Here is a 27,374-nt window from a genome sequence, read left to right on the forward strand (position 1 = left end):
TCATGACAGACAGAGAGAGGCAGAGACCCAGGCAGAGGGAGAAGCAGGCTCCATGCAGGGGGCCCGATGTGGGACTCGATCTTGGGTCTCCAGGATCCAGCCCTGGGCCGAAGGCGGTGCTAAACTGCTGAGCCACCCGGGCTGCCTAAGCCAAAGGAATCTTAAGGCTGTTGGTTGCAAGGTCTGAGGCAGGAATATGATAATAGACAAAGAACTTTCTCGAAATGGGATGTCCAATGGCGACTTCACTAACGGGGGAGGAGAATCTCAGCACATCACAGCAGTGAGTGGTGACCCCACATTTTCCTGAGGTTGCTCGGCCTGGCCTCATCTGTCGTAGGCCAGTGAGTAACAGTGAAGTTGATCCCACACGAGGCATTTGTTTCATCAGATGACAGGAACCAGTTCCGCGTTGTCACATCAGAATTGTAATATTCTAGCCGAAATACTATTGTTCCCAAAGGCTGCATCGTAGGTGCTTTTCTTTTTATTTTTATTTATTTTTTTATTTCTTTCCTAGGTGCTTTTAAAGCTATGTTTAAAACTGGGTAAAATAGGGATCCCTGGGTGGCTCAGCGGTTTAGGGCCTGCCTTTGGCCTACGGCGAGATCCTGGAGTCCCGGGATCAAGTCCCATGTCGTGCTTCTCCCTCTGCCTGTGTCTCTCTGCCTCTCTCTCTCTGTGTCTCTTGTGAATAAAGAAATAAAATCTTAAAAAAAAAAAAATGGGTAAAATACCCATCAAATACACATATACCAGAGTACATGAACAGCCATGCTTAAAAGTTGTGTACAAAACAGCTTTTAGTAAATTACTGGATTTTGCTCTTCTCACATAAACTTGTCACTTCGGAAATAAACAATCTATTTATTTTGTAAATATAATTTTTTCATGTACTGCCTTTTCTTAAATCGAGATGTTTTCCTGGTAAATATTAATGTGGTTAATATCGCAGGGGGGAAGATGAGAAATGAAAAAAGTGAATTCCTTGTTCTCCAAACTCCCTGCATTGGGCTTAATAGGGGTGGTTAGCATGTCTCTTGATCTTTTCTTTTGCCAGCTTTGACTCTACATGACCTATCTCATGCTTTCCGACGACAATATGTCATATTTTTCTTGTAATTCACAAAGTCTTTCCATACATCCCGTCCCTTTTCATCCTCATAATTGTCCTCCACAAAGTCAATGGTATTAATGCCTCTTTTACACAGAAGAAAACAGTATAAAATGCAGGGGACCTTGCTCAAGGTTATTGATTTAGTTAGAGAAAAGCCAAAACACAAGGCTTGGTATTTTTCTTTTTAAGTCTTGGTATTTTATTTTTTATTTATTTATTCATGAGAGACACACAGAGAGAGAGAGAGAGGCAGAGACACAGGCAGAGGGAGAAGCAGGCTCCATGCACCGGGAGCCCGATGTGGGACTCGATCCCAGGCCTCCAGGATCATGCCCTGGGCCAAACGCAGGTGCCAAACCTCTGAGCCACCCGGGGATCCCAAATCTTGGTATTTTAATGCGGCTTCTGACATCACTCATCTTCACCATTTACAGAACTTTGATTTTTTTGGTTTATATTATGAAGCAAGCAGTGCCCTTTTTCCAGAGTGAGCTCAGTAGTGGGTTGCAGTCCATCTTTGGGGGTCTGTGTGATCACCCCAGCCAGACACAGAATCGCTTAGTGCTTTCCGGGCTGCTCTACCCGTATCCACCTGCTACCCCACACAAATTCGATGTTGACTACACCACCCACCAGGTCCGATCGTTACCAGACTGTAAGCCTCTTGAAGACAGCAACTCCTGTCATCCTCAAGCCTGGAAAGTGCCCAGCACATGGCCAGCACTTACCAAATAATCAAGGTAGGAAGGAACAAAGGAAGGAGGCAAATGGAAAGGAAAAGGAAGGGGATTCAAGCTTCAGTCCTAGGATTGTGTTACCACTTCCAACACAGCGCTTTGCCCATTCTTCTCATGCCTCGCCGGGCAGTGTGGACTCTGACATACATTGAGTAGATGTCCATGGAGAGACTCAGGGAGTTAATTGTCAAAGAAAAATGAAGACACAAAATCAATGCCATCCAGAAGTTAAATCTATAATAATGCCCTTCCCTCCTCCTTCTTCTTCATCAGACTTACTGTCCCTTTTTCCTTGATGCCTTGCAGCCCCCTGGATTGGCACCAGCCCTCCTCCTCAAACCAAGCAAACCCGTCACCCGTCTCTTTTTAACTAGGATCAGTGAATGGCTGTTAATGTCTTCAAGTATCGTATTCATCTCATATAAACTCAAAGCTGGCTTGCCTTTTGGTGAGGGATGCTATTCATTTACCTTTTGATTTCTCACTCTAAGTGAATGCTTTTTTATTCTTTTTTTAATATTTTATTTTATGTATTTATTCATGAGAGACATAGAGAGAGAGGCAGAGACACAGGCAGAGGGAGAAGCAGGCTCCTAGCAAGGAACCCGATGTGGGACTCGATCCTGGGACCCTGGGATCATGACCTGAGCCAAAGGAAGATGCTCAACCACTGAGCCACACAGGCACCCCGGATACTTTTTTATTCTTAAAACGCCAAACTTTCTGAGCCAACCTTCAAATACTACTAAATGTACTTTCTTTGTTCACTTTACGCTGAATGCTCATTATGGCCCTTCAAAGTGCATATGGCATACAGAAAACACCCCAAACACCCTATATGGGAACTAGAACTGAGAGGAGATTGCTCTCTTCTTTTCTCTAAAGCAAGTCAGGAAACTGCCAAGCGTCAGAGGTTGCAAGAAGGGGTCTGGCCGATATAAAAAGGGTCAATATCTGCTGTAATCAAGACCTCTGGACTTCAGCTTTTCCCTCTTCAAGGCTGTGCCCCAAGTTTTTTAGTCTCTGACTTAGACAGTCAAGTGGTAGGAATGATGAAAATTATTATTTTTTTTAAATCTTGCTTTTGCCCATGCACACGACTGGCTTCTCCATACACCAGCAGCTGAAGGATCACAGTGTGTGCGGGAGGCTGGGGGGCTGCTTTGTTTCCATGTCCAGCATCCTCTGTAGTTAAGGTAACCCAAAGGCAAGAGACAACAGTGGCCTCCACAGTGTGGGGTGGGAGAGTTGTGCAAGGATAGGCCGCCCCCAGGACTCGGGAGCCAGCCCACCAAAGTGTGTGTGCCACCGCCATGGCATCCCAGGCTGGGATTGAGGCCAGGGCACCTGGGACTCCTGACTCCCTATGCTTTCTGCTCTAAGACCCCCTCTTGCAAGTGCATTTGACGTGGCAGAGACAACCATGAGTGCGCCTCTCTCTTCAGGATCAACATAAAGCCCCACACCTGCTGCCCGCGCCCCAACCTCCCATGAGCGCATGGTTCCTGGTGATAAAGCTATTTGTGGCTAGAACTATGGGCAGGAGGAGGATGGTGAGCAAAATTGTTCTTATGTTAAGTCCTTGTCCGGGGCACATATCAGATTTTCTTCCCGGCAGCTGTTGTGCTCAGACCACAGAGCACGGGGTGCCGATGTCATTCCTTGTATGGATTTGTGGACCTTGTTTGATTTTCAGGCTGGTAGTTGGTAGAGACAGAACATTGCAACCAAGTGGCTACAGAGAAGGAAGGAGGAGGAACAAGGATGGCAGACACCAATGCAGTCCTTCATTCTGTGCCAGGGACTCTTCTAAACATGCGCGATCATAAACTCACTGAATCCTTACAAAAACCTAGGGCGTATGTGGGTTACATTGCTAGATCTCCTTTTTGCCTTCCGTATTTTTTTTTTAAAGATTTTATTTATCTAGAGAGAGAGAGAGTGAAAGAGAAAACGAGTGGGGGGAGGGGGAGAGGGAGAAAGAATCCAAAGCAGACTCCACACCGAACGAGGAGCCCAACGTGGGGCTCGATCTCAGGACTCCAAGATCATGACGTGAGCCGAAATCAAGAGTTGGACGCCCCACCGACTGAGCCACCCAGGTGCCCCTTGCCTTCCTTATTTTACTGTCCCCGGCTTAGCTTTGTCTGCCCGTGGTGTCAAGCAGCAATACCGTACGTTGGAAAGAGAACAGATAAGGGAGCAGCAGTCTTGGTTCTAGTCTTGCTGTGCCGGCAACACTCAGGGGGACGTGAGGACACCACCTACCCTCTCTCAACTTCAGTTTATCTGCAAAATGAAGAAGTTAGACAAGATCAGTGGGTTTGGGACTTTTTTAAGATGTTGACTTTTTCTTTTATGATCTGGAAGCTCCATTTGTAAAGCTGATCGAGTGGAGGCTGCACTGCTTGAAGGCAGAGCCCCGCGCTTTGCGGGCTCACTCCAGGGCAGCTCTGCTGACCTCACAGGGCTCTTTGAAACCCCTCGTAGATCACTGAGGTACCCGGCATCCAAGTCCACTCCTAGCTCTGAAACACTATGATTCTTTCATGTCGCTTTGACTATGGGTCAAACATTTTTGACCAGAGAAGCTTTTAGCACAGACAACCTGAGTTCCTTTTTGTGAATTTATCACACCCATGACCTCACCTGCCCTATTCCAGAGCAGGCATTTCTCAGAACTGTCACGAGTCCCCAAATAACAGATAATGACAATCATTTTAGAACAGCCCCTGTGGTCTTGCAGACACACTTCCACTCGTTCACTTCAGGGGTCACCCAAGGTCACGTGAGGCACCCAGTTGGCAACTGTCCTCTGCAGCCCTGCTGGAGTAGGGCTCTGTCGAATGTTTTCTCTTCCTCTCCACTGTGCACACTTTTGGTACGAAGAGGAAACCCAGTCATCTCTAAAATAAATACATTTTTATTTTAAAAATAGTCAAGGTTATCAATCGTTTCTACTTTGGTTAATACTCTCTGTGTAATTTATTTTAAAAATTCCTGTTGTACTTCAAGACGATCAGTGTTTTTCTGTATTCTCTTAAAGCTTTCCTTTCAAATTATCCACTTGCAATTGAGTTTTTTGAATGATATAAGCCCATGTTTTTTTTTTTTCCTAAGTGGGTAGTCAATTATATTCAGCTCATTTAATGGAAAGCCAGTCATATATTCCACAAGCCATAGTCACTGAGGCACCCCCTCTGCATAAGTATAGTGTCTGTTCATACAAAGGTCTGTTTATGGGCTGTCTTACTGGGTACGTCTCTCTAGACTTAAACCACACTATGTTGGCTTCAATAGCTTTCAAATATCTTGATACCTGGTAGGGCAGGCCCTCCCACTTTGTTTGTTCTGTTTTCTCAGTGGCTTTGGCTGTGCTTGGTAAATGTGAAATTCTAAATTTTATTTTATTTTATTTATTTATTTATTTTTTAATTTTCTTAACTCTGCAGGTTGTCACTTTTGAACCAAAGCTTGTTTTTGGAGTTTTTATTTTTATTTTTTTTTTTTATTTATTTATGATAGTCACACAGAGAGAGAGAGAGGCAGAGACACAGGCAGAAGGAGAAGCAGGCTCCATGCACTGGGAGCCCGACGTGGGATTCGATCCCGGGTCTCCAGGATCGCGCCCTGGGCCAAAGGCAGGCGCTAAACCTCTGCGCCACCCAGGGTTCCCGAAATTCTAAATTTTAGAAGCAACTTCTATAGTTCACAAAACACCTGTTGGATTTTTTTGTTGTAACTCGTTTAACCTAGCAATCATTTATTAAAGGGATAGCTTACATCTTTGCATCACTTGCCTTCCAGGGAATAAACATGATGTATTTCTCCATTTCTATAGGTTTTCTTTAATGTGTCTCGTAAGGTTTTATTGTCCTCCGAGAAAGTCTTCCACATTTTTGTTGAATTCATTCCTCAGTATTAAATTATTTTATGCTATTGTAAAAAAGTATCTGGTTAAATTGTTTCATTTTCTCTGTGTTGTAGGCATGGAGAAATACGATTAATTTTCATATATTAATTTTGGGACACCTGGGTAGCTCAGTGGTTGAGCCTCCGCCTTTGGCTCAGGTCATGATCCCGCAGTCCTGGGATCAAGTTCTGCATCAGGCTCCCCATAGGGAGCCTGCCTCTCCCTCTGCCTATGTTTGCCTCTCTCTCTCCCTGTCTCTTATGAATAAATAAATAAAATATTTTTAAAATACACATACTAATATTATACCCAACAAACTTGCCAAACTCTCATTAATTCTAATAAGAATCTGTAGGTTCTATGGCGTTTTTTAAGGGAGAAAATCATATTATTCGTGAATAACGCTAGTTTTGTTTCTTCTTTTCCAATTGTTTTGCCATTATGTATTTCTTCTTCCTCAGTTATTTTATGGATTAAAACCTTCAGTACAATGTTCAATGGAGTGGTGATAATTAGTGTCCATTTTTGATTTTTCAATTCATAAGGGAAAGGTGTCAACATTTTGCCATTAAGTATAATGTTTTCTAAAGGTTTTTGTTTCTTTGGTTTTGTAGGTAACTTTTTTAAGGAGGCTCCTTATTATTCTTGTTGTGTTAGCTGAGTTTTGTTTTGTTTTGTTTTTAATAATTCCGGCGCTTTTAATTGGGCAGTCATCTGGGTTTCTATTTATTGAAGGAACACTTACTTCTGAAAATGCATTTTTTTCTTTTTAGCATTCCTCATATCATCAATGATGTGGTTCATATATTAGCCTAATTATCTGGAGGACAATCCACAGTGCCAAAACTCACTTCATCAGCAGTACACTACGGTATGGGTTGCCTACACCTGCATTCTGTGGTTGTGTCTGGTGCTCTGACACTAATCTAAACTATCTGATCTCTCAAACAGTCCATTCCTTACCTTTTGGACACATTCCTGATAGATGGTCTGGAAAGTTCTTTTTTATGATGAGATTTTTTTCAGCTTTTAAAAATCTTGTCTCAGAAAAATCTTGATTTAACAATATCGTTATTCCTTTCTCCTGTTATATCCTGGCCCACCAATTATCTTCATAGTGTCTGTAAAATATTTAAATAACTGTTATTAATTGTATGCCAAGGTTGACTTTGGGATTTTTCTGTGTTTTATTATGTTTCCATGGTTTCTGTAATATGCCTCATCCTTTTCTGGTAAGGAACTAAGGAATGATTAAGGTAATCTGGAAACTCTTGAAAAGTCAGGTTCAGAGCACACCTTATATGGAGGGTGGTGGCTGAAGTGAGGCATGGGTTGTTTTAACTGCAGTGATTATTCAGTTTGGCTATTTTCACGTGGTAACAAGATAAGATGGAGTTGTAGCAGAGCTGGCCATTTTTAGAGAAGGATTTTTTCTCTGCACTGGATGTGAGGTCTTGTTTCTAAAGAGAGGTTCCAGATTTAAATGATATAGGATACTTGAGAGTCATAATTGGAAGATAATATGTAACAATTTTTGTATTTTGTGCTATAGATGTAAGTAGCTATGGATGTAAATGTGGTTTACACGTGATGCCCCATATGATAATGAATTTGTGCTTCGGTGTATGGGACATGTGCCACTCCAAATTTACACTTTATTTGCCAAAAGCAACAGTGGGCCGGGTTTGGCCCAAAAAACTTCATTTGCTGCCTCTGATATGGAGCATATCCACTACCCTCAGGAACACTGATGTAGAAATCATTAACAAAATGTAATTAGAAGAAAACTCTGATGTTTGGAAATTAAGAAAATATCTTTAAGTAACTCAAGGATCTAGAGATCAAAATTATAAAAAGAACAACACAGTCAGCCTTCGCAACATTGGACGTGGTGATAGACACACGCTCTTGCAGGTTTTTCTCAGAGCCCCCAGCTGTCTGGCTCTGAGATCACAGCCCACGAACAACCCCCTCACGGAGATTTCCTTAACCTGCAGTTGTAGACGGTCTGTTTGCTAGATAGCTTCCTTATTCTACAGCAGTCAGAGGGATCGAAGCTTAGCCGATACGTGACCCCAACTCGAAAAAGCGGGGCACAAGAAAGGCAGATTGCAGGGAGCCGATCTCACTCATTGACAGAGCTGCAAAAATCTTAAGTATCAGCAAACCAAATCTAGCACGAAGAATCAGCTTTCTAAGAAGTCTATTATGACAAGGTTTCCTACTTTAAATAACATCCTGGCTCATAAGTTGAACAGAAAGATAACACCCTCTTGCCAGACACAAGCTTGCGTTTGCAGAAGCACACGATCAAACCTGCAGAAGTTACCCTGGGGTTACTCTGAGGCAAATCCCAGACATCCCACTCAATCAGTGGAGAGTGGCTTGGACAACGCCAGCATGGATGAGGCTTGGACGATGCCAGCATGGACATGGATTGGACGACGCCAGCATGGATGCGGCTTGGACGATGCCAGCATGGATGAGGCTTGGACGATGCCAGCATGGACGTGGATTGGACTATGCCAGCATGGATGAGGCTTGGATGATGCCAGCATGGACATGGATTGGACGATGCCAGCATGGATGTGGATTGGACGATGCCAGCATGGATGTGGCTTGGACGACACCAGCATGGATGTGGCTTGGATGACACCAGCATGGATATGGCTTGGATGATGCCAGCATGGATGTAGCTTGGACAACGCCAGCATAGATGGATGTGGCTTGGACAACACCAGCATGGATGTAGGGAGAGCGGCTGGACTGTATTCCAGTAGGAGAACATATAGGGGCTTGGTCTAGACCTCAGACTCATTGGAAATGAATGAATATGGATATAACCAAAGGAAATTTGGGAAGAAAGCTGGCGTGGTGAATTAATGGATGGGCTTCTGCACACTTGCACGCAGACATTTGAGAGCCCTGGGGTAATAACGGCAATTAGCTTTACGAAAGGGTTCTCAGCAAGGACATCAAAGGGCATCCTTGCACATTTAGGAATTGACTCTGCCTTTTAAGCTGACATTTACCTGGGAAAAAACTTCCACTCAGCTCAACAAACCTGTACTTGGGGCTTGTCCAAGTCATCTGGCTTCATCACCACTAGCAAAAACCTTCTGGAAGCTAGGACTGTTGATAAGGATATGCGAGAGACTACTGTGTTTTCCCATTACTTCAAAATTTGGATTTCTTCCCTTTTCCTTTTTAAATTTTCCCATTTCTAATATTTTAACCATTTTCTTTTTTTGTTTGTTTGTCTGTTTCTACATGAAAATTGCTGGTCTGTTGTATATCAACCAGCATTTCTTTCTCAGCAACCAGTGGGCTCACCTATAACATAGGACAGACATATTTTTGGGCCTGTAGCTCTTCTAGTCTGTTTTTTGTCACTTAACTTTTGTGAGCTATTTTTGTCGGGCTGTTTGTTTTGTTTCATTTTTCTTATTAAGTAGCAAAGTGATATCTAGTAGACCAAGAACTATTTTATGTACATCACAGTCACTGAGCGACTGATGAACCAGGAATATTTGTGGGGTTTACCAGTAACTGATATGCTTGAGCATTGTGAGGCTTTGAAGTTGCTTTTTAACTTTACTGTTAAATAGAAAGACAAGAATTGATGAAAGCATGAATGATGTACTTATATCTACATTATACACTAGCAGGAATAATATCTAAAAACTAACATTAATTAAGGGCTCACTATATACCAGGCATGGCTCTGATTTATCTATTAATTCATTTACTTTATACAGAAATCCTGTGAGGTAGGATCGTTATCCCATTTTCCAGATGAGGAAATTGAGGCACAAAGAAATGAAGTAACTTTCTCAAGGTAACAAATTTAGTATTTTCCTGGCCTGGGATATGGACCTAGCTTTGGTTGTTTGAAGGCAGTGTTGAGGCTCCTCACTCCATACTATGTTGGAATGAAAAGCTCTATTAGAAAGTGGATCACCAGGGGCACCTGGGTGCTCAGTGGGTTAAGTCTCTGACTCTTGGTTTTGGCTCAGGTCATGATCTCAGGGTCATGATATCGAGCCCCACATCAGGCTCCACACTCAGTGCAGATTCTACTTAAAATTCTCTCTCCCTCTGCTCCTCCTCCCCAACTCCATTTGCATGCTTGCTCACTCTCTCACTAAAAAAGAAATAATAATAAATAAATAAATATGAAAAAAAGCAGATCTCCTGAGATCTGTTAAATCAAGTGTAGATAAATTGCTGATGCATGTGGAATTGATAAAAAAAAATAGTTACATCGTTGAGCGTTTTAAATCTTTTTGTTCTGTGTATTATGGCTAAAACACAAAATAAGGAGTTTTTAAAAAGGCTTTCCTCTAAAAACATGTTTAGCAGAAGCCCAGAGAAGTGTTGAATACTGTTTTCAGAACCAGAATTGATATCTTTGGTTAGATTTCCCTTGTTTGCTTTTTCCTCTCCTAGTGGCATCTTTCACCATGATACCTCTGCACTCATTTCACAATTTGCGTGCTAGCCAAAGCTTTCCAAGGTACCTGTTAAGAGTAACAGCGATGACAAAAAATAGTTTTTGCCCACTTTTTCACAATTGTTTTGGGCTTCATAAAAACCTTAGTAATGGAAATACACTGTCTGCAATCACATTGTGTCTTCCTCATTGAGAATCACTACCTACTGTTCAGAGCTTATGAAACTTCAGTGAAAATTATATGTACCTCAGATATTGTGTGGACAGTTGTAGCTGTTAAGGAGCATCAGCAAAACATAACTAGGGGAATTTCCAGTTTATGACTCTACGAGTCATATAGACTCGTACGAGCTCTTGATGCCCAGACGTTCACAGGTTTCTTAGATGGGGTGGAGGAAGTGTTGCAAAATTGCAACACCTGCCTACAGTTTAAGGTTCAAGTGGATGGCAACTGTCTTTTCATCCATGTGTACCCAGGATAGAGCACCCAGTAGACATCTAAGAAATACTGAGTGGATGGACGAATGAATGAATGAATGAATGGCATTTCATCACCTTCTTTTTCATTACACAACTAGAAATTAATCTGCTTTAGTTGATACAGTTTACGCTGGTCTCTCACACTTTAAGCATTCAGGGATTTTGAACTTAAATTGTATTTTATTATTTTCTTTCTACATATGGGGATTATCTGTGTCTTTCTGAAAAACCATTTATGTCTCTCGGTGTAGTTAAAATATCCGAAATTCAGAGACATCTCTTATTTTATAATGTTGAAAAAGATATTTTAAACATTTTGAGAAGATTTTAACTCTCAGTATTAACAAACATTTGAGTATGGTAGCTATCACCCGTAAGTAACAGCTACCAGAGCCTTGCTCTTCATTGTTAAGTCTCCTGGACATTGGAGACAATACATTTTCTTCCACAGAACCCCTTACTATTGTGTTTCAGGATCTACGATAAAAAAATATGTTTTCTGCAAGCATATAATTTTATGACTTCAAACTACATTTAACTGGATTTTATATTATGCTTATACTTTTTTTAAATCATCCCAAAACAAGTTGGTAATATTGAAAGTGCCTCCTTATAAACATTTGTTCTCAAAGCCTTGCCCACACCATAGTGCACCCTTCCCCGTGGTTAGGCACTGCTGTTATATGCGTGGTTTTGTGAGGATCCTAACCATATGTTCCCTAATTGTGATTTTTTCAGACCCCTGAGGCCTTTCCTAACCACTCAGTTCCAACTAGGAGAGGAGTTATCACGGACCACAAGATGTCACTGTAGGTTTCCCAGCAACCTTTAGATGAGAAGTAATGACCCTCGGACAAAGGTTCACTGTTAGCTAACAATCACTCTGCTTTTCCCCAAGATGCTTCTCTCAGGCCTGCCCTCAGACCTCCTCTGCCCTCATTCCCCATCACTAGGCCAACAGATTTAGGTACTTATGTTTAAATAAAATAGAAAAAATAAAATAAAATGGAGCAACAAGAGTGGGCCTTGGAGATGGCGGTGATGGGCTCCATGTACGCATGGCCTGGTAAAGACACCCCCAGCAAGGCAGCCTCCCAGAACTGAACGATGGCCCAGTCCAGATGCGACTCTACAAAGGTGGAAATTTGGCGCTAGCAGGTACAAGGGATCTAATATGTCTTGTGATGATTTAAGGCAGAGTTTATGTCTTGTACATAGTGAGTCATTGATACTTTAGAGAAAAGAATTTTTTTTTTTTTTAAGGACGGGTATCTTACATTAAAAAAATTTAGAAAACAGAGAGATCACAGACTTTTGCCTTAAGATGAAGAATTGAAACATTATTAATTTAGGTATTATTCTAGAAGGCACTTTTGAACTGAGTTGCTTTTCAGAAATAACAATTATCAACGTGTATTTGATGATATATGGAATTACTGTTTATGTGTGATTATGATGCTAGAGTTATGATTGCAAAGAGTTCTCACCTTTATATATATATATATATATATATATATATACTGCAATATTGATGGATCAAATGATATAATGAGGTTTGCTTCAAATAATCCTGGAAGTGGAGTAGGAAGAGCCATGGGTATGTTGAAGGTGAAACAAGACAGGTTGTGAGTTGGTAGCTGTTGAACTGGGTGGTGGATAGTGCATATGTTTAGAATATTCCATTATCATACGTGGGGGAAAGTGCCAACCTGGATCCGAGCTGGAGTCCATTCATCTTGAGCTGTTTCTGAAGATTCGGGGGGTAGTTCAACACCGCCTTTTGGAAGCAAGGAGCTCCTGAACTTTGTGATTGGTTGTGTAAACCAAAAAAGAGAGTTCACATTTGTGTCCCAAACGTAATTTTAAAACTGTCAGAAGTTGATCCAACTGTCTAGTTTTTCAGAATTTCTTGAAAATGTGTGTTCACTCCTATCAGTGCATTGTATAATTATACATAGATTTCTTTCCACCCTAATCCCTCTTAGATTTCAACTTTCCATTTTGAAACTTCCCCAGTATTGAGATTGCTCTCCCACAGAAGTGCCTTCAGCTCTTTGATGGTTTCTGGGGTCCTTTGAAACTTTTCCAGCCTTCACAGCACTTTCTCACTGAGGATTGGCAACCGGCCCAAACATAGGTGCTCGAGTTTTCTGACACATTAGCGTTGGCTAAAATGGGAATAGAATGGCCCTATTTCATTTCCTATATCCTTCTAAAACACGTACAGTTTTATTTTAGCCTTTGCGGATAGTACTTGTACATCATCTCTAATCTACAGTGTATTTCAGATGTTTTTTCTAGCACGTAACACTTCAGAGTCCATTATCGTCTGCGGACTATAATTTTAATTATTTCCTGCCGTGTCTTATCTAACACTGGTTTGCTTTAAAACATCAGGCTCCTCACAGGGCCCAATGATATCCTGCCACTTACCCAATCCACTTTTACACCGACACAAGGAAAGATGCTAGATTCTTCTATACATCCAGATATCCCATAGTACGTTCGTATTTATACAATCATAGATACCCAGCATCTGAATGATTCAGTCCCAAACACATTCACTGCACTGTGCATTTTCTATTAATGAAATCATACAGTTGAGCTCCTCCATAGATTTAATATTCTGTTCCTTATTTTTTCCAGTAAATTAACTGTAACGACATCTTCCTGCAATTTCCTGGAGTCATTTTTTTTTTAATTACTTTTGCTTTGGAGGCTCTTGAAATTTTTGAAAGGAGTAATTATTATTTCCTGAATCCACTTGATTATTGATGTGAGTTATTATATGTATTCTGCACACATCTCTCTTAACTATGTAGCTATGATGAAATCCAATAGCTTTTTTTCTCTTCACTGCACTGGAAATTTATCACCCCCCCAGCCCGTGGACTATATAAAGCCCTCTTGAAGTATTGAAGTATTCTTTGGAATTCCATACACAAATGATGCTTGGACTTTTTTCTTTTTTTTTTTTAGTACCCACTACTTAAGAGGTACCGTGTAGTAGATCTGTGACATCACAGACGTGTGTACTCTTAACACAACTCAGGGGAGGGGACAGTCCTAGCAATGATTACAGTACCCGGTGTCCAAAGTTTTTTAAGAAGAAAAATTGTCCCAATTCTTACAATAAAGTACAAAGCCTGTATTTTTCTCACAGCAATGAAAGTACAAAGCCAAAGAGTCCGAAGCTCAAAATTGAGATTTCTTTTAAAGCAGAAGTGAGTATTTCCCTTTACAGTGTGGCTTGCCTCGATTCGCACAGTCCCCTCATGGGAACCACCTGAAGACAAAGAGCCTGTGGTTCCTGACAACTGGACATGGAAACAGGGCGGATTGAATAAGCCCCTTCACTGACCATGCTTCAGCCCCTTCCAGCACCTTGGGAGGTGCCCCTTGCACAAGCTGCCTTCGCTGAGCAGGACCAGGGCTGCGGTTTCACTGGGAAGGTCCTCCTTTGTGGTCCCAGCTCATGTGCCATCTTGCCCTTTGTACATTAGTCATCGATTCTGAATCAAACAATGTGAGAGTCAGAACAGTCATCTTCTCCAAGGTCTTCGTTTTATAGAAGGGGAAACCGAGGTATCATTAGGCCGCGTGCCCCAGGTCATGGAGTTTGTGGGATTAAAGCTTAATTCCACATCAGGAAAAGATCCTGGTGACCATCAGTGATAATTTGGGTGGCGATGGAACACGGCAGCAGCTCCAGACAGGGCGGTGCAGGGGAGACCATCGTACTCCCGAAATGTTCCTGTTGTCACCCAGCTTGTTATAGGACGGCAGGCCCCCGCCTCATGTTCTTTTCCATAAATGCCAACAGAAAGCAGAGCCGAAGCATAGGGATAGAAAGGTGGAGGTGGCTACCAGAATCCCTGACCGTCCTTCATCAAGACAGCAGCCGCCCATATGTCGATGGCAGGTGACAGGCCCGCGGGCTCAGGCCGTCCCTGGGCCCCTCCGGAGGCGCCGTCACTGCTCTCGGCTCCATCGGGCCCAGGGTAGCCCGTTTTAGCTTCACGTGCCTGCAGAACACTCCAGCCCACGCCTGCGGTTTCCCTCTCTCCTTGCTCTGCCGTTTAGGGTGAGAATTCTCCTTTTTACTGAAATTGACCCCTGGCACCTCTCAGCGGAGAAGTGACCTGCAGGAAAAGTGCAGTAGTGAACTGCGCCCCGCACGGAACAGGTGGGGGATCTCTGGGGGGAAGCCACCCTGAGCCTATGAACCTAGCTTCTTCCCCAAGGAACCCGAGCTGCCCGCGTGTCCCCCCCCCCCCCCCCCCCCCGCCCAGACCCTGCTGCACAGACACAATTTCCTCCTACGCTGGAGAGGACAGGCTCCCCAGCTTTGTGGCTGCAGCCCCTGCGGCACCCATCCCCAAGGGGCAGCTACAGGGGACCCATCATAAAGGACCCCAGCCCACCGTCCTGTTGCATACCTCGAGTTCCTTTGTCCTCTGTCTCCAGCGAGCGGGAGATGGGGGTTCACAGGTTCTCCCTTCCTGTCCCATGCGAATAGTTAAGCCCAGCCGTGGAGCTGAGGCTGGAGCTGAGTCTCCGCTTTAAAAATAGAAGAGGCTCCTGCACTCGCGGCCCATCCCCCGGCGGCTCCTCCCCAGCTGGGCTCCACGCTCCGGCTCCGAGCAGGGCACCCGGCCAGGCCAGTCCCCGTTAGCACCCAGGACCCGCGTGCAGGTGCGAGGGAAGGAGCCAAGGCTGGGACTGTGCGGCCGCCGCCACCTCCCGCTCGAGCTCTGCACTATGACACCTGCTTGCCGGGGACAGGGCCGGTGGGCCACTGCGCCCGCACAGCTGGCCGGAGACAGGGGCTCCCCAGGGCAGGCCCTGGCCAGGAGGCCAGCGAGCCTAGAGGACTGTCCTCCCAAGCGCAGAGCGACCCTGGGTATCTTGACCAGTCAAGGTTAGTAGAGCAGCCTTTGCAAGCCCGACGGTGTCCTGCAATACACTACATTGACCTGCTTGGGGCCAATGCTACCTTTGTGCGGTGGGTGCTTTGCAGAATCCAGATCCTGAAATGCCAGTGTGTGGGCGGGCCCTGGACTGCACTCTCCTCCCTTTCTAGGGTGTGCAGAGCACGTCTGCGGGCTCCTTTTGATGACTGTGTAGCAAATACCATCACTAACTCTTAGTCTCCGGGGTGGTTACCTTTCTGCTTCAGCAGGTGCTTCTAAGTTGGTATGGAAACAAAGAAAGATGCTGTGAGGCAGGAAAAGATTGTTTGCAAGCGATTGAATATGGACATTTTGAGACATTCCAATTGGACCAGAAAGTAGGAGGGTGATGTAGGCAAGTAACTGAAGAGAATGACTCCCTTAAAGGGCTCTGATGCAAAGTCATTCGTTTTGGTAAGGAAAAAAAGTGTGAAAAGCATAAAGGAGCATGAGCACAGGAGTGGAGGGGAGCTTTGTGAGGAAATTATGTTTTAAAAGAATAATCTAAATGTGAACTTTAGTAGAATATCAGTGTGGTCGATGATAGACTTAACTGTGGGAAATGCAAGCTCAGAGATGACCCACCCCGTTCCCAAAAACCCAGTTCCCAAAAAACTCCTTAAGACTTACATTCACTGTGTGATAATTGAAGTCTAAAGAATATGATTTATAAATTATTATAAATTTTAAAAATCTAGGGATACTTGGGAGGCTCAATCGGTTAAGCATCTGCCTTCGTCTCAGGTCCTGATGTCAGGGTCCTGGGGTCCAGCCCCACATCAGGCTTCCGGCTCAGAGGGGAGTCTGCTTCTCCCTCTAACTCCCATCTCGCTCGTATCTCATGCTCTCTCTCTCTCTCTCTCAAATAGATAAATAAAATCTTTAAAATTTTTTTCTTTAAAAATCTAAAAGAGGGGAATCCCTGGGTGGCTCAGCGGTTTAGCACCTGCCTTTGGCCCAGGGCGCGATCCTGGAGGCCCAGGATCGAGTCCCACGTCGAGCTCCCAGCATGGAGCCTGCTTCTCCCTCCTCCTGTGTTTCTGCCTCTCTCTCTCTCTCAATCTCTCTATGTCTATCATAAATAAATAAATAAATAAATAAATAAATAAATAAATAAATAAATCTTTAAAAAAAACCTAAAAGAATACTTTTTAAAATAGGCTGAAATACTATCATTTCTTTGAAAGATTGAGAAAACTGCCTTATTCTTTCTCCCCAGCACACATTACCTTTTAATTGCTTTTTAACAGTGTAATTATCAATAAAAATTTAGAACAAATTAGCATGAATGAAAAGTGGCTGATTACAAAGAAGACAATAATACTTAAGTGTTCATATATACAAAAAAAAGCAAGTATTTATTGAGTACTTACTATGTGCTAGGCATTGTGCTAGGTGCTGGCAAGTAATAATAGTCTCATCATTTTCATGATCCTTAAATCCAGAAGGAATGCAGGCAATTATTGGAGAATAAAGAGCATCCAGTGGTTCCTTAAGTGAAGACTAAATATGCACTTGACCACAGGTGTGAGCCACATAACAGAGTTGGACAAAGTGGCAAAAAACAAAGTAATTATAAAAAAGAAATTAATTAATTCACCTGGATGAGTCTCATGCATTTTCACTGAAGAGACTCTAAAGGGGGTTGAAAACAAGCTGTAAATTATGAGAAAAATCGAGTGTTGTGTAAAGAAAATACAGGCTTACACAGTTTTCCTTGACAGAGTTTAAATATATTGAAAATATAGTAAAAGAGAAATGCCCCAATTAAAAAAAAAAAAAAGGAACAGTTTCAGCAGACTCTCATTAGATTTAGCTTCAAATGTTTCCAGTACTGTTAATGAGAAAATAAATAGGCCCATTCTTGCTGAAGGTCATTTGATGACATTCATCGAAATTTTAAGACTTTACCCTAGGCAGATAATTAGACATATTCACAAAAATAAGAAATAATATTAATTCCTCAAACCAAAAGCCACCTGGACATCATTGAATAGGGGACTAACTAAATAATTAATGATATACCAATACGACAACATACGTATCATAATCATTTAAAATCTCATAGAATGGTATTTTATGATATGAAATGATTACCGTGTGCTATCTGTAAATGAAAACAAAAGGTTAAAAGCAATCTGAATAATGTGGTTGCATCTTGATTAAAACTGTGTTTTTAGAAGCAAGTTGGGAAGGATTTACAACAAAATATAATGGTTACATTTGCAGAATATCATGATTTTTTTTGTTTTACATGTTTATTGTCCTATTTAAAGGCCCACTCATAACTGGATAAGACAATACAGTGATTGTTGCTGTATTGCTGTATTGTTGCTACTATTTCAAATATTCATATTATTTTATGAAAATGTAGACAACAATTCCACAGTTCTTTTCAGTTTTAGAAGGTAACTTTGAATTTGCTTAGTTTATTTTTTAGTATTTGTTATGGACCTCTTATGGATCAATAGCCCATTAGTTACACTATGTGCTCTGGGGTTGAAGATAGAATATTACCTGATAAAGTTTCACTGAATATTCCAAAGGACTGAATTTGCTTCCTGGCTTTTTCAGTTACTGATTTTAACTTGAGGCAAAGCATTTAATCTCTGTCTTAGTCTTCTTGGGCCACCATAACAAAATGCCATAGACTGGGTGGCTTAAACAATAGGAATTAATTTTGTCCCACTTTTAGAGGCTTACAGTCCAAGAACAAAGTGCCTACAGAGTCAGGTTTTGGTGAGAGAGCTCTCTTCCTGGCTTGTGGATAGCCACCTTCTCACTGTATGCTCATATGGCCTCTTCTTGGCACGTGTTTGGGGAGAAAGAGCTCTCTTTCTTTCTCTTGTTATAAGTCCTCCAACTCTACCAGATTAGGGCCCTGTCCTCATGATGTTGCTAAACCTTAATTACCTCCTAAAAGCTGAATCTCCAAATATAGTCACACTGGATGTTAAGGGTTCAACATAGGAATTTGTTGGAGGACAAAATAATCTTATCTTAGTCCATTTGTGCTCCTATAACAAAATACCACAGAGTGGGCCGCTATAAACAACTTTATTTTTCACAGCTCTGGAGGCTGGAAGTCTAGGATCAAGGTGCCAGCAGGGTCATGTTCTGATGAGGGCCCTCTTCCTGGCTTATGGCTGGCACCTTCTCACTGTCTCTTCCCATGATGGAGGAGCTGGGATCTCTCCAGAGCCACTTTTATAAGGACACTAATCCCATGCATGCGGACTCCACTCTTCCTGCTTACATACCTCTCGAAGGCCCCACCTCCTAATATCATCACCCTGGACACGAGGACTTCAATACATTAATTTTAGGCAGGCACAATTCAGCCCACAGCACTGAATCTCAACACAATGGAAATAACAGTCAGGGTTCTATTAAACACATAGTTTGGGTCAAACTCTTCTCACACAGGCCCATTTAACCCACTGAAGAACTAGAAAATGTAGATATCATTGCCTCATTTTATAGATGATTTAGCAACTGAAACTCACCAAGTTGCAATAGCAAATATATGATAGTCAGATGTCCCATCCAGAGCTGCCCTCCTCCACAGCCCATTTTGAACCCCACTATCCAGCCCCACATGACCGCTCAGACAGAGTTCTTAGGAACATGAGCATGATGATAGCTGAGGAAGCAGGAGGAGCCCACTATGGCCCAGTGCTGATTGAGACCCTGATTTCAGAAAATCCAGGTTTGAAGTCAGTCCTGGCAACACAGGAAGGCCACACAGCTGACAGGCTCACTCCTAAGGAGTCAGGGAGAAAACTTCTGAGCTGGGCTCTACGAGGAGGTCAGGAAAAAGCCAATCTAGTTTAATAAAGAATCCGACCTTGAAGATTGTCAGACCATCTTTGAAAGAGGACAGCTTTCTTTAACTTCCAAATTAAATCTGGCCTCAAGCTCTCATCTCTTAGGCTGACTTGGAACTTTATCTTTTTAATAATTTCCCCTCCTCCTCTTCAACTTTGTGCAGAGGTGGGAGCTGAATGCTAGTGAGTAGGGAGGTGCACCAACCCCATCAATCCACAGGCTTCCTGCTGAGGAACCTGCTGTTCAAACCCATTTATCCCTTGAAACAAGTTGTGCAAATTTGGGCCTGATGTCAAACTTTAGGCATGCAATATTGTCCTGCAGATGGGGACCTCTCCTCCAGTCCTATCACTTCTCTCATGTGGCCAAAGAGTGGACTTAGGCTCCTGCTGGCCTCGTGGACTGGCATTTAAAACCCTGTCTAGTGCTCTCGGCCTCTCCCTCCCTCCCCGAGTTCCTTTGCCCCTCTTCTCTCACACTTCCTCCTGCCTCTTTGTCCTTCTCTTGGCTGTCTTCTCACCCTACCAAGGTACCTTGCCCCAAACTGGCATGGAGCTCTCCCCATAAGGGAAGCTATCTTCAAGCCACTTCTGCTGTTTGGACTTCTTCAGGCACTGTGAGCAAAGTAGGTAAACCAACAAAGCAGATATACCCAAGTAATTACTCTGCAATGGAAGAATGAGAGTCGAGGGGCTCCTGGGTGGTGCAGTCAGTTGAGCCATGGACTCTTGGCTTCTGCTCAGGTCATGATCTCCGGGTGGTGAAATCCAGCCCCCAGTGGGACTCTGTGCCCAGTGGGGAGTCTCTTGAGATTCTCTCTCCCTCTGCCTCTTCCCCACTGTGCTCGCTGAGCTCTCTATCTCTAAAATAAGTAAAAAAAAAATTTTTTTTAAAGAGAATCGAGCAGGGGGAAGATGATATGAAAAAAGACAAAATTGGGGGAACATGTACAACAGTCCAGTTTAATCACAGGGTATGTGAAGGCAAGTAATAAGAAATAAAAACTGAAGGTTTTTGAACAGCAAGATTGTGGAGGTGTTTTCAGTTGTGCAAGCTGAGCATGTGTGCCCAGCACGGGCCATGGCTGCTATGGAAACGGGTGCCTTTTCTAATTTTCCTAAAGGCCTGGCAGGAACTCTAGATGCTTTGGAAGTTTAATTCAGTGGCAGTGTTAAGAATGGTGGGCTAGAGATGGGTGTCAGGATGACCATTTAGGGAGACTATAGTCCAAATTGAATTCAAAAGGAAGCAGACCATACGCTAGTTTCCTCTGTGTATCTCTGGCATCTAGAAGGGTGAAAATTGCCCTAGTAGATCACCACATGTGTTTAATAAATGAATAAATAGTGGATGAATGTGAAAGGCAAGATTACCGCTTTAAGGAAATACTGTCAGGACTCACTGATGCAGAAGGCCAGAGGCTTGGCACAATGGAAGAACCAATGGATTTTGGAGTGGAGCACCCAGGCTCTAGAGCAGCTCTACAACTCATGAGATTCTGGACATTCATTGATCAGGCGATGAACATTATTCATGTGCTAGGTCTTGGGGACACAGAAATGAACAAAATATACCAAGTCTACTTTCCAAGATCTTACGTTCTAGTGGCAGTAAGTACTCAGAAGGAAAAACAAAGCAGGGTAGAGAGAACAAAGACCAGGATAAGAAGGACTTTTTCATATGAGGTGGTCAAGGAAGGGCTCTCCGATAAAGTGACCGGCCAGTGTGGAGCAGAAGTCAGAGAGGAAGCCACGTGCAGGTCTCAGAAAGAAGCAGTGCAAGCAGAGGGAATAGAAGTACATCTGGTGGGTTTGAGGAGAAGCAAGGAGGCCAGTGTTGCTGATGGAAGGGGTTCCAGGTCGAGCCTGAGATCAGAGAGTTGCCTGGAGACACTTGGAGGTCATGACAGGGACTCTGGATTTTACTCTGGGTAAGAAAGGAAGCCATTGGATTCCCTCTGACATAAAAAGGGTCATTTTGGCATCTGTGGTTACAACAGACTGATGGAAGGGTACGAGTGGACACTCACACAGGCCAGTGGGCAGACTTGGAAAAAGCCAGGTGAAGGTAATTGGTGGCCTGGATTAAAGTAGCAGCGGTGAAGGTTAGGAGACAGTAACCGAAGTCAAATTATATTTGAAAGGTAGGTGCGAAAGACTCACTAGGGTTTGCCTGTGGGGTGTGAGAAACAGAAGCCAAGGATTACATGCAGGTTTCTGGCCCCAGGGCACCTGGATGAGTGGAGTTGCCAGGTACTGATAGGGAGGAGGTTTAAGAGAAGCAGAGCATGTGTGGGTTTTTCTGTGTGAAGTCAAATTGTTTATTTAAATATCCAAGTGGAGAAACTGAAGAGCCAGCTGGAAATTCAAGTCTGGAACTTCAAAATGAGAGCTGGTCTGGAGATATCAATCTGGACTAACCTACATGTGGATAATATTTATATCAATGGGGCCAGAAGAGATCTCCCTACAGGTGAGTGTAGACAGATGCTAGGACTCCGCTTGGGATGATGAAGGTCCATGAATGAGAATACTGGGGCGATAGTATCTATCTCTTCACAAAGAAGCACATGAGACAGTCAACACGTCTGAAGTTTCCTGGAAAATTATTGTGCTTAAATGTAAGACCACACGATGAGTGCCAGGCGACAGGGAGAATGGTATTGTTTAAAGCAGAAGAGAAGCAGAAAGAAATAACTGGTTTTGATGAGCTTGGTTTTAGAAATGTATTGAGGTGCCAGCAAAATATCGAGGGGTAAACTTTGAAATTGGCACTAAAATTGGTGGGAGAGGCCAGGGAAGTGCTCTAGACTGGAGAGTAATCCATACAGATGAGATCACTGTCCCCAAATTTTGACCATAGCCTATCTCTTTATATCTCCTACAGGTATGTAGACAAGAGGAATAAGATGAACAAAAGCCTCATAATCCTAAATAAGTTAGGTTGTCCTACTTCCTGTTTATGAGAGGTAATAAAAAGCTGATGGGGCAGATACATGGCAATAGTTGTTTAAAATGGAATTTCAGTTGTATTGTCAGGTTTCAGACGTGTTTGGTACCATGCTAAGTACTTCGTATTCACTATAAGCCTGTGACGTGCATAGACCTATCCTTCCCCTCATGGCTAAGAAAACTAATGGTCAAGACGTTAAATCACTACGGAGTTCACATAACTAGTATCTGTGCCGGAATTTGAATTCAGATCGGTCTGAAGAGGTCCAGTGTGCTCTGTCCACAATCCCAGTGACGAGTGACAGTTCCCTGGGATGACTGGGTAGTCTCTTCCAAGAGTACATTGTTACCTGAAGAGGGTCTTAAAATCGCTTTCTCTCTTGATTTTGGATATTCATAAATATCATGGGGACTCCATTGTCTTCACTTCGTAGGAAATGTCATCTTTTTTTTTTTTTTAGATCAACCCCAGCACATTTTTCACTTAGCTGTTGTTGTTTTGTTTTGTTTTTTTTTGTTTGTTAGGGTTTTTTTCTTAATGTTTGGAGCCAGACACTATCTTCTTAGGTGATAATGAAAGGATCCTAGACCATGAACAAGAAATCAACTAGAGTAAGTTGCAGATCCATGCAACTCTCCATTAATACTGGAAGTTCCCAGGGTACAGCTGGCGGTTTCAGATCTGGACTAGATTTTTCTGAGGAAACTTTCAGAGAGGCAAGAGGAATGGAAAGAAAGGACAGTCTCAAGCTTGGAAGAGACTGGTTTTAACAGCATGTCACTTCTTGTCAAGCATGCCCTCGTGGGTTTATGTGGCTCTATTAATGTGATTAAACAGGAAAGTACACAGTCAAGGTCGGGAAATGCCTGATGTTTTTTAATTATTTTGTAAACCTGGGAGTAGGGATGGGTCAGATGTTGAGCGTGAAGCTTATCTGCATTTGGGGATCTTCTTTAAGCAAAATAACATGAGATTACAACAGCGTCTTAAAAACGTGCAATGGGGGGGGAGGTGCAATGGGGGGTGCAATGCGTGTTTCATTGGCTTCATGGTGCCTCCACCGCCATTAGGAAGAAGTTTGTTAATTTAATGCCTTATAAGCAAAGGGAGCTGTAAAATGCATTAACATCTGGCACTGATCCATATGTGATGATCCCATTGCTTCCCACATCTCCTTATAATTTCCTGTCTGAGATGAGTGTCCTGAATTTCCTATTTTGGGACCAACTGAGGAAAGTGGGTGTGACCCAAACTCAGAGAGCCCTCTGCACCACTGCAAGGTTAGCCCTGGAGTGAGTTTACATCCTACTGCTGTGCCTGGGAAGGGGAGCCAGGAAAAAATTTTTTCTCTAAAAAGGAAATTGGTTTCATCATAGCCATGGGCAGAGATCTAATTGTAATACTTTGATTTTATTGCAAGGCACACACTGTACAGAAAAAAATAAGTTAGGATAAGCAATTTGTCAAAGAGTAACGATCAACCAGAAAAAGCAGTTTGGGAAGTGAGGTTTTTCCCAAGCTGTTTTTGGTTTTGGAGGTGAAAGGTCATGTTACAAAGAGCTTAGAGCTCCCTAAGATGGCCGAATGGAACTAGCAAATGACAAGTGATTTTTTTTAATGCTTATGAAAATTAAAAAAAAAAAAGATATGAGTCGGATTTACCTCAACAGTGGCTGGCTTGAAGTGCCCTGGGGAGATGGTGATTTAGGTATGGTATAGACCCTTACCAAACTGGATTATTATCGAAGAAAGTAAATGTTTTTGCTCTTGCAACACAATGTTTACAGAACAGGGCAGGCGCTCTCCCTGTGAATTCTATATCAGATGTCTGGGGGCTGATGGTGTTTCTAAATATAGTCCAGTCACCCTCTTGGGGAGCCACAGGGAGGCCTTCACAGTAGGCATTCGATTCGTGTGGGGAAAGTTACAGGTGTTTTGTAAAACAAGTGTCATGCTGAATAACTTTATCCGGGAGAGTTAAATTGGACATTTTAAAAATCATAGCTACCCAGTTCCAGTCTGGCAAGATTGTAAAGTCACTGAACTGCTGTCTATGAAGATATGTTTGATTTTGCTTGGTTTCAAGAAAGCTTATAAATCTTTTTAACGTAAAGCATACCCATATGGAAAGGTAAGATATTTTGTATTGAACACATTGTTAATAGAAATTTGCAGTTGCCGAATTTCAGATTGCGAAGGCAAGAAATAAGGAGGGGTGGAGACTTACTTTAAAATGGGAACTGGAATATGATCTCGTATCCTTTGATTCTCACATGTTACCGGATTACTTTCAGAGATTCTTCTACGGCGGCATGACAAGGAAGCCAGTGAGGTGGGGTTGCTTGGGAGTTAAGTAAGTGGAGTTCAAACAAACACAAAACTTTTTGCATTGAGTCCATGCATGTCCTATAAGTCAATAGATGGACGAATCTTTATTTCCTATAGATTTCTTGGGAAAGAAGAAAAATGCAGCAGCAGATGTTGATTGTTGGCTTCAGTGCATTGATAAATATTTCAGTTGCTTTATTTGGTTTAAACAAACGGATAGCACTGAAAATTATTTTAGTCAATAGATGCTGTTATTTATGGTTTGAGTTTCTCTAGTTTGGGAGAAAAATGATTATTCCCTAGGATTCATATTAGAATCTCCCCTATTTACCAGTTTGTTTAGCAAAAAATACTAGTTGGTTCTTTATTGTGCATTTCGAGAGCTGGCCCTTTACCTGCTTTATCCCCTTCTCAATCCCATCTCATGGTTGATGGCGCTTGTCTCATTTTTTGAGGAAACTGAATCTCGGACAAGTTAGGTGACTTCATGGAAGCCACTGTCCTAAAATGGGAGGCAAATCCTAGCCTGTCTGGCCACTCAGTCTTTTTCCTTCTGAGCTTGTGGACTCTGGCCCCATAAACTCCTCCCTTCATTCTCCAGCTCCCTGCGCCTCTTCTTGAAAGAAGAATGACTGGCAGCAGGGGGCCCATGCAGGTGTGCAGAGCTGAGCCCATCCCAGGAAAAACCAGGGCAGCTAACTCTCATTCCACTCTCTCCCTGCCTGATGGGCCAAGGGATTCCTCATCCAACACTGCCTACTTCCAGTGGTTTCCTCACTGACACCCACCCACACTTTGCTGCAGATGGCCATGACATTAACTCCCTTGTCGTGCCATTGGAGGTCATGTTAATAGAAAGACTAGCAAAGACACATAGGTAAAATCTGGCTTCAGCCTTTTTTCTCCTCACCGTAATAGACCTAAGTCTTGGTGATAAAGAAAATGGCAGTGGGACAGGAAGCTGGGGACCGTCTTGACCAGAAGCATGGCAGTTGGGGTTTGGGGCACTACATTCAAATACTTATGTCTCTTTATTTTGGTCCTTCTGTGGCCTGTTGTCTCAATGACCTTTTTCCTTTTTTGTTTCCTTTCTTTTGTGAAGCAAGCCATGCTGAAATTACTCAGACATCTAACACCATCATTTTGATGCGCAAACACATTAGTATGGAGAGAGGAGTATCACGTTTTCATCAGCGGCAAATACTGTTAGCTTTGCTGCCCATTAAAGGTCTTCATAAAAATGCTAGATAGAAACAAGCCCAAGTGAATCCAGAAGACCATCTCTCTGAGCTTTTCCCAATCCCAGCATCTGGTTAATTGCCCTTTAGCTGGTGGCAGCGAAAGAACAGCAATAATGATTCTGCATCGTGTAATTCAACATACGTCTTTTAGAGCTACATTAGGGAAATGAAATTTATGAAGCCATTATACAGGGGGAAAAACACGATCATTATAAACACAATAAATAAATAAATAAATAAATAAATAAATACTACAAACGATTACTTAAACTCCTATATTTAAGCCTTGGTTACTTTATCAATTTACTACCGTGCTGCTGAGTAAGCCAAACTTAGTGGTTTTGCATATGTGATCTCTTTGGAAAGCTAATGCTATAATTTTCTTATGTGAGCATTCACAATAAAATTGATATTATGTTCTGAAGTCCTCCAGAATTTCACTCTGCAATGAAGTTGCTTCCTTTAATGATGAAACAAGCAGGTGTATGTGATTTTTAAAGCATCAAATTTCATCTTAGAAGCTGACACCGGAAACATAGCTGTTCCCTTAAATAATATCATTTATTTTGGTGCCTTTTACACTTTATTCAGTAAGAACTAATGCTCCAATTTATTAAGAACCGTTGCTTTGGTGCCAAACTTGGCTCTGTCGACAAATGTTTTTTGGTGTGCATTATTTCAATTCTCCTCTTAATACGTAATAGGGGTGTCGCCTACTAGAAACAAAGATTATCCCAGAGCTAATAACAGTAGCTCTTCTTCCAGTTGACAGCTCAAAGAATTGGATGTTTGGCTTGCTGATCCTCTTAAATAAGCAAGAAATTATGCTGGATGGAAAGAAAACCAGTGCAGTGTCATAACTAGGAGGACCAGCTGTAGTTAGAGTACGTGACTCTCCTTAAATGATAGAACCAATAATCTTATACATTCAAGCGAGGGTGAGAAGGAAGTGAGAGAATGCACACAGCGCTTGCACGCCCGTCGTGCACCTAGTCCTCACTATTCGGCATCAGCTACAGGTACCGTTCCTGGCAAATCCAGAGTCAGTAGAGAAAAAGCTCTGGCCTCTGCCCTTAGGATTTGTACCTTCGATAATATCTCATAATATCCCTGGATGTAAGACGAGGTGGCTGATTGGCAGTTGACTTCTGGCCTCTCCACCCAGTTCACTTGGTCATTTCATTAATCGTGTGGTATGCGTGTGACCCACATTTTATTCAGTGGAATTGCTTGGACCTCACTTTCACGGTGTTTGGGCAAAGTTCTTCAGTAAGACCACAGTGTAGAAGCCTAGGGGTACGTGTAGACTTTTTCGAAGGTATGAACAAGCAGGGGTAGTGAAGTGGTCTCTAAAGTACAATTCCTTACTACGT

The 27,374-nt window shown here is 42.6% G+C and overlaps 1 protein-coding gene and 1 long non-coding RNA gene across 4 annotated transcripts in view; one reads left to right on the forward strand and one right to left on the reverse strand.

Annotated features, from left to right (window-relative positions):
- ASB5 (ankyrin repeat and SOCS box containing 5) overlaps window positions 1–27,374 on the forward strand; it is a 51,995-nt gene that overhangs the window by 13,674 nt on the left and 10,947 nt on the right. The window lies entirely within an intron of this gene.
- On the reverse strand, window positions 675–15,559 carry LOC102152375. Of its 2 annotated transcripts, XR_005371687.1 has the most exons (4): window positions 15,140–15,559; window positions 12,410–14,842; window positions 6,731–6,888; window positions 675–4,143 (listed from the first exon to the last, which is right to left on the reverse strand). It is a non-coding gene; the product is annotated as an uncharacterized LOC102152375 (long non-coding RNA). The 2 variants fall into 2 exon arrangements; XR_005371688.1 differs by lacking the exon at window positions 12,410–14,842 and having other exon boundaries at window positions 15,140–15,421.

The sequence above is a fragment of the Canis lupus genome, chromosome 16 (assembly GCF_011100685.1).
Source record: "Canis lupus familiaris isolate Mischka breed German Shepherd chromosome 16, alternate assembly UU_Cfam_GSD_1.0, whole genome shotgun sequence".
NCBI classification, from domain to species: Eukaryota; Metazoa; Chordata; class Mammalia; order Carnivora; family Canidae; genus Canis; species Canis lupus.